Genomic DNA, 9369 nt, shown 5'->3' with positions numbered 1-9369 from the left:
AGCACATAGCTTCCCCAATGTCCATAACCCACAACCTCTCCCAACCTCCCTCCCCCTCCAACCCTCTGTTTTTGTGAGATTAAGAGTGCGTTAAGGTTTGTCTCCGTCCTGATCCCACATTGTTTCATTTAAAATCCAATTAACTTTACATTCAATTAACATTATTTGTTCAAGGGTAAAGGTCTGTGATCAGTTTTTTTTTTAAAGATTTTATTTGACATCACAAGTAGGCAGAGAGGCAGGCAGAGAGAGAAGGGGAAGCAGGCTCCCTGCTGAGCAGAGAGCCTGATGCAGGGCTCTATCCCAAGACCCTCAGATCGTGACCTGAGCTGAAGGTAGAGGCTTAACCCACTGAGCCACCCAGGCACCCCATCAATCTTATGATACTCAGTGTTCATTATAATACATATCCTCCCCAATGGCCCTCACCTAGTTACTCCATCCCTTCACTCTCCTCCCCTCCAGTATTCCTGTTTGTTTCCTATGATTAAGAGTCTCTTACGGGTTTTCTCCCTCTCTGGTTTCATTTTTTCCTCTCTTCCCACATGATTCTCTGCCCGTTTCTTAAATTCCATGTATCAGTGAGATTGTAAGATAATTCTTTCTCTGATTGAGTTATTTCATTTAGCACAGTGCCCTCTAGTTCCATCGAAGTCGTTGAAAATGGCAACAATGGCAGCAGGATGTTTTTGATGGCTGTGTAATATTCCATTATATACATACTATTCTCTCTCTCACACACACACCTCATATCTTTATCCATTCATCTGTTGGTGGACATCTGGGCTCTTTCCATAGTTTGGCTACTGTGGACATTGCTGCTATAAATATTGGGGTGCAGATGCCCCTTTGGATCACTACATTTGTATCTTTGGGATAAATACCTGGTAGTGCCATTGTTGGGTCATAGGGTAGCTCTATTTCCAATTAACTTTTGAAAGAAAAATAGTACTGTATTTGAAATAATTTAAATCAAAATTTTAAAAACTAAGATTTAGGACATTTAGAAGTAAAATACTACACCATAAATGGATAAGTGGAGTACACATTTATGACATACATATTATGTAGGTATAAGTATGCTATTTAAGGCAGGCTGTATTAAGTAAAGAATGTATATCCTTCCAGCAAGTATTAAAATGTAAATGGTGTAGTTATAAAGACAATAGAAGCAATAAGATGGAATATTAAAAAATACTTAATCCAAAGGAGAAAAAAAGAAACAAATGGGACAAAGAAGAAAAACATGGTAACAGACCTTAACCACAAATTATTTAAGTAGATTAAGCATCACCAATTTAAATGCAAGTATCATCATACTGGATAAAAAAAAAAGCTTCAACAATATTGGTTTACAGAGACTTAAGAAAATATAAAGACACCCATAGGTTAAAGAAGGATTAAGAAAGACAAAGACATAGGATGCAAACATTAAAGAGGCGACTTCAAGATAAGTATTAGAGATGGATATTTCATAACAAAAGATATAGTAAGTCCAGAAGATGACCAACCTTAAATGTATATGCACCTAATTACTGAGTTTTAAGATGAATGAAGTTCTGGTGAAGACCGTGACAGAGGAGGCTCATGAATTTATCTCCTCCCATGGATACACCTAATCTACAGCTACACATGGAACAATTCCTTCTGAAAGAAATTCAGAACTAGCTCAGAAATTCTGACATGGTCAAACCACATACACACACACACACACACACACACACACACACACATCCAAAGGGTTTGGAGAGGCTCAGATACACTCTTGCCATAAACTCCACTTCTGGCACAGCAGCAGACAATCAGAAAGGAACTTAAATATACTGCCGGAGGACTGATGGGTATGGATGCAACATCTAATGTCCCAATTTTTAAGACTTCTTTCTGAGGGATGAGTGAGCCCTGAAACACCTAGGTTTGAAAGCCAACAAGCCTGGGCTCACAAGACCACAAGACTACAGCAAACAAAGAATGATTCTTAACTGGCTTGGACTTACTGCGGATAACCCACCAGAGGGAGCAGAGAAAAATGCCCAATTTCCTTCCAGTCTTTGCCTAAAAGAGGCTTATTTGCATATCTTCTAAGCCACAGCCTGAAAGTCTGGTTGCTAAATTTAGAAAAGATTGCTATCTTCTCCAAACCCAGCAGGTGTCATCTCTGCATTGTCTTTTGCTCTGCTCTAAGTCACTCATGTCTTCCTTAAGGGCTGGACACACATCTAGTGCAGTAGCTCCTGTAGCTATCACCCAAAGGACACATTCCTTGATAGCCTACCACTGGTGGCCAGCAGGGCTTTTGTTTGTGGGTTGAACAAGACTATGGCTAGCAAAGAAACAGCTTTTAACCAGCTATCTGCCCAGGGTTCAATAAAGAATCAGTAAGCAAAAATGCCTTTATCCCAGTCTTTCCATTACAGAGAGCTATTTGCACATCTTTGAAGTTGTAGTGTAAAGGTCAGGCTTCTAATTTATCTCACATCTAGGGAGAGATTGCCATCCTCCTCAGAGACCAGGGAAGCCAGCTGACACCATGGCTGCATTCTCCCTGCAGCCCAATCCTAATTACATCACTGGAAGGAGCCTGTGTTCATGGGTCACACAGGACTGTAGCTAAACAGAAATAATTCTTAACTAGCTACTCCCCCAGGGTTCAGTAAGAAGAAGCAGATAGAAACACCCAGCTCAAGGCTCCATGCAAGATGGCTACTTACATACTTTGAAAGCTTCTTTCTGCCTGAGGGTCCAGCTTCCAGTCAGCCTGAATCTAGATGCTAAGATCCTTTCCTTTAATACATTTAAAGAACCTAGCACATCTTCAACTATGTTATTTATGACTATATTATCTAATGCACAGACATCAACACAGGGAGTCAAGGAAAATGAAGAAATATAGAAACCTGTTCCACATAGAATAACAAGATAAAAATCTAGAAGTAGACCTTGAAGATTAGTGATTTATCAAAAAGTTAAGAATTATGGTCATAATATTCTAACCAAGGTCAGAATAAAGCATGCACAAGATGAATATTTTGACAAAGAGAAAACAAGAACCAAACATACCAGAAGGCTGAAGAATATAAAACTGACTGAAAAATTCAACAGAGGGTTCAAAACAGACTTGATAGATGAAACAGGAAGGAAGAAAGTGAACTTATAGGTAGAGCATGGAATTAATCTAATCAGAGAAGAAAAAAAAAAAGAATGAAAAGAACGGAGATAGTTTATGGAGACTCATGGGACCAATATTTGCATTATAGGGATCTTAAATGAAGAAAGAGATAAGGGGGCAGAAAGCATATTCAAAGAAAAAATGTCTGAAAATATCTCTAATCTGGGGAATGAAACTGACATCTAGATCCAAGAAAACCAAAAAGTTTCAGTTAATCCCAAAATGCCCACATCAACACATTAAATGAATTGTCAAAAGTTAAAGACAAAGAGAGCATCTTAAAGGCAGAATAACAAAAGCAATTTTTACTTACAAGGGAACTGCTACTAGATTATGAGATTTTGTTCAGCAGGAATATGGCAGGCCAGAAGATAGTAGAATGATATATTTTAATTGCTAATAGAAAAAAAAAACTGCCATTCAAGAATAGCCTACACAGCAAAGCTGTCTTTCAGAACTGATGGAGATTGGATTTTCCAGATAGAAAAACAAGTTTATTATCACTCAACCAGGTCTATAAGAAATGTTAAAGGGACGCCTTCAAGCTGAAAAGAATGGTAACTAGTAACAGGAAAATACATGAAATTATAAATCTCACTTGTAAAGGTAAATATGTAAGTTGAAAACACTCTAATGTAGTAAAGGTGACAGGTAAAATCACTTATAAATCTAGAATGAAGGTTAAAAGACAAAAGCAGAAAAGTGAGTACAATAATTTGTTAATAGTTACACAAAGTAAAAAGATGTAAATTGTGACATCAAAAACATATGGCACAGGGGAAGAGTAAAAATGTGGACCTTGCATTCAAAGTGAAATATGCATTCAAAGTTAAGTTCTTATCGGTTTAAAATAGATTGTGTAACTGTAAGGTGTTTTATTTAAGCCTCATGGTAAATACAAAGCAAGTATCTACATCAGAAATGCAAAAGATAAAAAGAAAGGAATCTAAATATGCCACTACAGAAAACTGCCAAATCACAAAGGAAGAGAGCAAGAAGGAAGGACTAAAGGAATTACAAAACAATTTACAGAAATTAATTAGCCAGATAACTATTAGCCAAATGAGAATAATAAGTTCACACCTATCCATAATTACTTTAAATGTAAATGGTCTAAATCCTCCAATGAAAAGACACAGAGTGGCTCAAAAGATTAAAACAAAAACAAAACAAAACAAAAAAAGAAGACCTAACTATATGCTGCTTATGACAGTCTCATGTCAGCTTTAGGGACATACATAGACTGAATGTGAAGGGATGGGAAAAAAATATTCCATGCAGATGCAAACAAAAAGAAAGCAGAGTAGCTATACTTAAACAAAAAAGACTTCTATCCAAAGAGTATTATGAGAAACAAAGAAGGTCATTATATAATATTAAGGGTCAATCCAACAGTAGGATATAACAAATGTAAATATTTATCTACCCAACACAGAATTACCTAAATATATAGAATAAATATCAATAGATTTGAAGGAAGAAATGAACAGCAATACAGTAATAGTTAGGAGACTTAAATCCCCATTTTATGCAATGGATAGATCAGAGAAAATCTGGAACTATGGGGCTGAAGTGATGCATTAGACCAGATGAACTTAACAGATATTTATAGAACCTTCCATCCAACAGTAGCAGAATACACATTCTTCTCAAGCATACACAAATATTCTATAAGACAGATCATGTGCTAGACCACAAAACAAGGCACAAAATATTTAAGACAAATCCTTCTAAGCATCTTTTCCAATCACAATGTGAAACCAAAATTCAATTACAGAAGAAAACTGGAAAGCTCACAATATGTAGCGATCAAACAGCACACTACTGAACAATAAATGGAACAAAGAAGAGATTAAAAGAGAAATAAAAGCACCTTGAGACAAATTAAAATGTAAAGAAAGTACACCAAAATTTATGGGATGCAGCAAAAGCAGTTCTGAAAAAGAAGTTCATATCAATAAGCTGCCTATATATCAAGAAACATGAAAGATATCAAAAACAAAAACAAAACAAAAAAACACCTAAATTTACACCTGAAGGAGCTAAAAAAAGAACTAAGCCTAAAGTTAGTAGAAGGGAGCAAATAATAAATATCAGAGCAGAAATAAATGAGACTAAAAAGACAACAGGAAAGATCAATGAAACTAAGCCTTTTTTTTTCCTCAAAAGATTAACAAACTTTGGCTAGACATGAGAGAGAGAGAGAGAAGGGACTCTAAAAAGTAACATTAGAAATCAAAGAGACGTTACAACTGATACCACAAAATAGAAAGACTATAATAAACAATTACCACAAAATAGAAAGACTATAATAGACTATAATAAAAAATTACAGGCCAAAAAAACTGTACAACTTTTTAAGAGTGGGTAAATGTGTTAAGAACATATAATCAACATAGGGACAATCATGAAGAAACAGAATATCTGAATAGACCAAGTGTTACTAAGCAGATTGAATCAGTAACCAAACATCTCCCAACAAAGAAAAGCCCAGGACTAGCCGGCTTCACTGGTGAATTCTACAAAACATTTAATAAGGAATTAAAACCAATCCTTCTCAAACTCTTCCTAAAAACAGAAGTGGAAGAAACACTCATTTTATGAGGCCTGCATTATTCTTATGCAAAAGCAAAAAACAGCACTACAAAAAAATAAAATTAAGAGGTCCAAATCCTTGAAAAACACAGACACAAAAAAATCTTTAACAAAATATTAGCAAACCAAACTCAACAATACATTAAAAAGATCATATACCATGACCAGGGAACCAAGGATGATTCAACATTTGCAAATAACTCCATGTGACACCCAACTCTAAGAAAATGAAGGTTAAAAATTATACAGTCATCTGAATAGATGCAGAAAAGCCATCTGAAAAAATCTGACATCCATTCATGATAAAAACTCTCAACAAAGTAGGGACATAGGGAATGTACTTCCACATAATGAAGGCCACTCATGGCAAGCCCACAGCTAATATCCCACTCAGTGGTAACAGGCTGAAAGCTTTCCATCTAAGATCAGGAACAAGGTAAGGATGTCCATTCTTACCACTCCTATACAACATATTAGAAGTCCTAGCTAAAGCAGCCAGGCAAGAAAAAGGAATAAAAGGTATCAGCAGGTACATGAGTGGCTCAGGTCATGATCCCAGGGTCCAGGGATGGAGCTGTACACTGGGCTCCCTAATCAGTGGGAAGTTTGCTGCTCCTTCTGCCCATTCCCTTGCTCATATTCTCTCTCTCAAATAAATAAAATCTTTAAAAAAAAAAAAAAAGCATCAGAATTGGAAAGGAAGAAGTAAAATCGTCTCTATATGTAGACAACATAATTTTATAAAAAAACATTAAAGACTCAACCAAAAAATGGTTACAACTGATCAATGAATTTGGTAAAACTACAGGATACAAAGCAAAATTAAGTTACAAAAATCAGTAGCATTTCTATACAGTAGCACCAAATTTTCTGAAAAATAAAGTAGATCCCATTTGAAATGGCACCAAAATCAAAATACCTAGGAACAAATTTAAGGAGGTAAAAGATCTCTACTCTGAAAATTACAAAACACCAATGACAGAAATAGAAGATACAAATAGAAAAGTATCCTTTGTTTATGGACTAGAAGAATTAATATTGTTAAAATGTCAATACTATTAAAAGGCATCTACAGATTCAATGTAATCCCTATCAAGATTCCAATGGCATCTTTTAGAGAAACAGAAAATTTCTAAAATTTGTATGGAACCACAAAAGACCTAAAATAGCCCCCAAAATCCTGAGAAGGAACAAAGCAGTAGGAACCCCATTTCCTTATTTCAAACTTTACTATAAAGCTATAGTCTGGGGGGGCACCTGGGTGGCTCAGTGGGTTAAGCCTTTGCCTTCTGCTCAGGTCATGATCTCAGGGTCCTGGGATCAAGCCCTGCATCAGGCTCTCTGCTTAGTGGGGAGCCTGTTTCCCTCTCTCTCTCTCTCTCTGCCTACTTGTGATCTCTGTCGAATAAATAAATAAAATCTTAAAAAAAAAATAAAGCTATAGTCTGGATCTAGGAGGGGCAAGATGGTGGAGAAGTAGGAGACCGTGTTTTAACCAGTCCCCTAAAGTGAGCTAATTATCTACTAGAACAATCTGAACACCTATGAAATCAGGCTGAGATGTAAGGTTATACACTTCTGGATCTCTAAGAGGGCAGAAGACATCAGTGGAGAGGGTGCACCTTGCCTGGATTGTGGTTGATATTTCAGCTATACATCCCCTCAACTATCTCTTACCAAAATGACTAGAAGAACACCAGAGGAAAAATTCAGGGACTGTACCCTCTGCCACAGAACTACTAGATATGGACATAAAGAGTACGTTGGAAAGGGAATTCAGGGCTACAATTATCCAGGCAATGGCCAGGCTGGAGAAGACCATTAGTGACAACATAGAATCTCTAAGGGCAGAAGTGAGAGCAGATCTGGCAGAAGTTAAATATGCTATCAGTGAGATCCAATCTAATCTAAAAACTCTAACAGCTAGGGTAACCAAGGCAGAAGATATAATTATCTAGAAGAGAAACTGAGAGAAAAGAAGGATCAGGAAGAGGCCTGGAACAAACAGCTTAGAAGCCACGAAAACAGAATTAGGAAATGAAACGTTCCAACGTCAGAATTATTGGGATCCCTGAGGGAGTGGAGAAAGAAGATATAGATGAACAAAATCTGGGTGAAAATTTCCCTACTCTGGGAAATGGTACAAGTGTTCGTGTCCTAGAGGACAGAAAGGACACCCCCAAGATCGAATCTAGAAAGACATCCAAACACTTAATTGTGAAATTCACGAATCATAATTTCAGACAGGAGGTCCTAAGGGCAGCTAGGGGGAAGAGATTCCTTACATAGAGAGGAAGGACCATCAGAATAACGTCAGACCTGTCCACAGACACCTGGCAAGCCAGAAAGGGTTGGCAAGACATATTCAGGGCACTAAACGAGAAGAACATGCAGCCAAGAATACTTTATCCAGTGAGGCTGACATTCAAAATAGATGGAGAGCTTCCAAGACTGGCCAGGTTTAAAAGGGTATGTGACTTTCTCCGCTTGACTTATTTCGCTAAGCATGATACGCTCTAGTTCCATCCATGTTGTCGCAAGCGGAGAAAGACAACTATCATATGATCTCCCTGATATGAGGGAGTGGTGATGCAACATGGGGGCTTAAGTGGGTAGGAGAAGAACCCATGAAACAAGATGGGATAGGGAGGGAGAGAAACCATAAGTGACTCTTAATCTCACGAAACAAACTGTGGGTTGCTGGGGGGAGGGGGGTTGGGAGAAGGGGGGTAGGGTTATGGACATTGGGGAGGGTATGTGCTTTTGGGTAAATTGGAAGGGGAGATGAACCATGAGAGACTATGGACTCTGAAAAACAATCTGAGGGGTTTGAAGTGGCGGGGGGGTGGGAGGTTGGGGTACCAGGTGGTGGGTATTATAGAGGGCACAGCTTGCATGGAGCACTGGGTGTGGTGAAAAAATAATGAATACTGTTTTTCTGAAAATAAATAAATTGGAAAAAAAAAAAAAAAAGGGTATGTGACTACCAAACCAGCACTACAAGAAATATTAAGGGGCGGGGGTGGTTCTATAAAGGAAGAAAGAACCGAAGAGTGACACAGAAAAGAAATTTGCAGAGACAATCTATAGAAACAAGGACTTCATAAGCACCATGATGTCAATAAAAACTTACTTTTCAATAATCACTTTCAACGTGTATGGCCTAAATGCTCCCATAAAACGGCAAAGGGTTGCAGACTGGATAAAACGTCAGGACCCATCTATATGCTGTCTACAAGAGGCACATCTGGAACCTAAAGATACATCCAGACTGAAAGTGAAGAGATGGAGAAGCATCTTTCATGCCAACGGGCCTCAAAATAAAGTTGAGGTAGTGATTCTCATACCAGATAAATCAGATTTTAAGCTAAAGACTGTAGTCAGAGAAATAGAAGGACACTACATCATTCTTAAAGGGTCTATCCAACAAGAAGATCTAACAATTTTAAGTATTTATGCCCCAAATATGGGAGAAGCCAACTACATAAGCCAACTGTTAATCAAAATAGTCATGCTGATATGAATACATTAATAGTAAGGGAGCTTAACATGCCACTCTCAGTAATAGCTCATCCAAGCAGAAAATCAATAAAGAAACAAGAGCT

Source organism: Neovison vison, chromosome 4 (genome assembly GCF_020171115.1).
Source record: "Neovison vison isolate M4711 chromosome 4, ASM_NN_V1, whole genome shotgun sequence".
Taxonomy (NCBI): domain Eukaryota; kingdom Metazoa; phylum Chordata; class Mammalia; order Carnivora; family Mustelidae; genus Neogale; species Neogale vison.
This window is presented reverse-complemented; position numbering follows the sequence as displayed.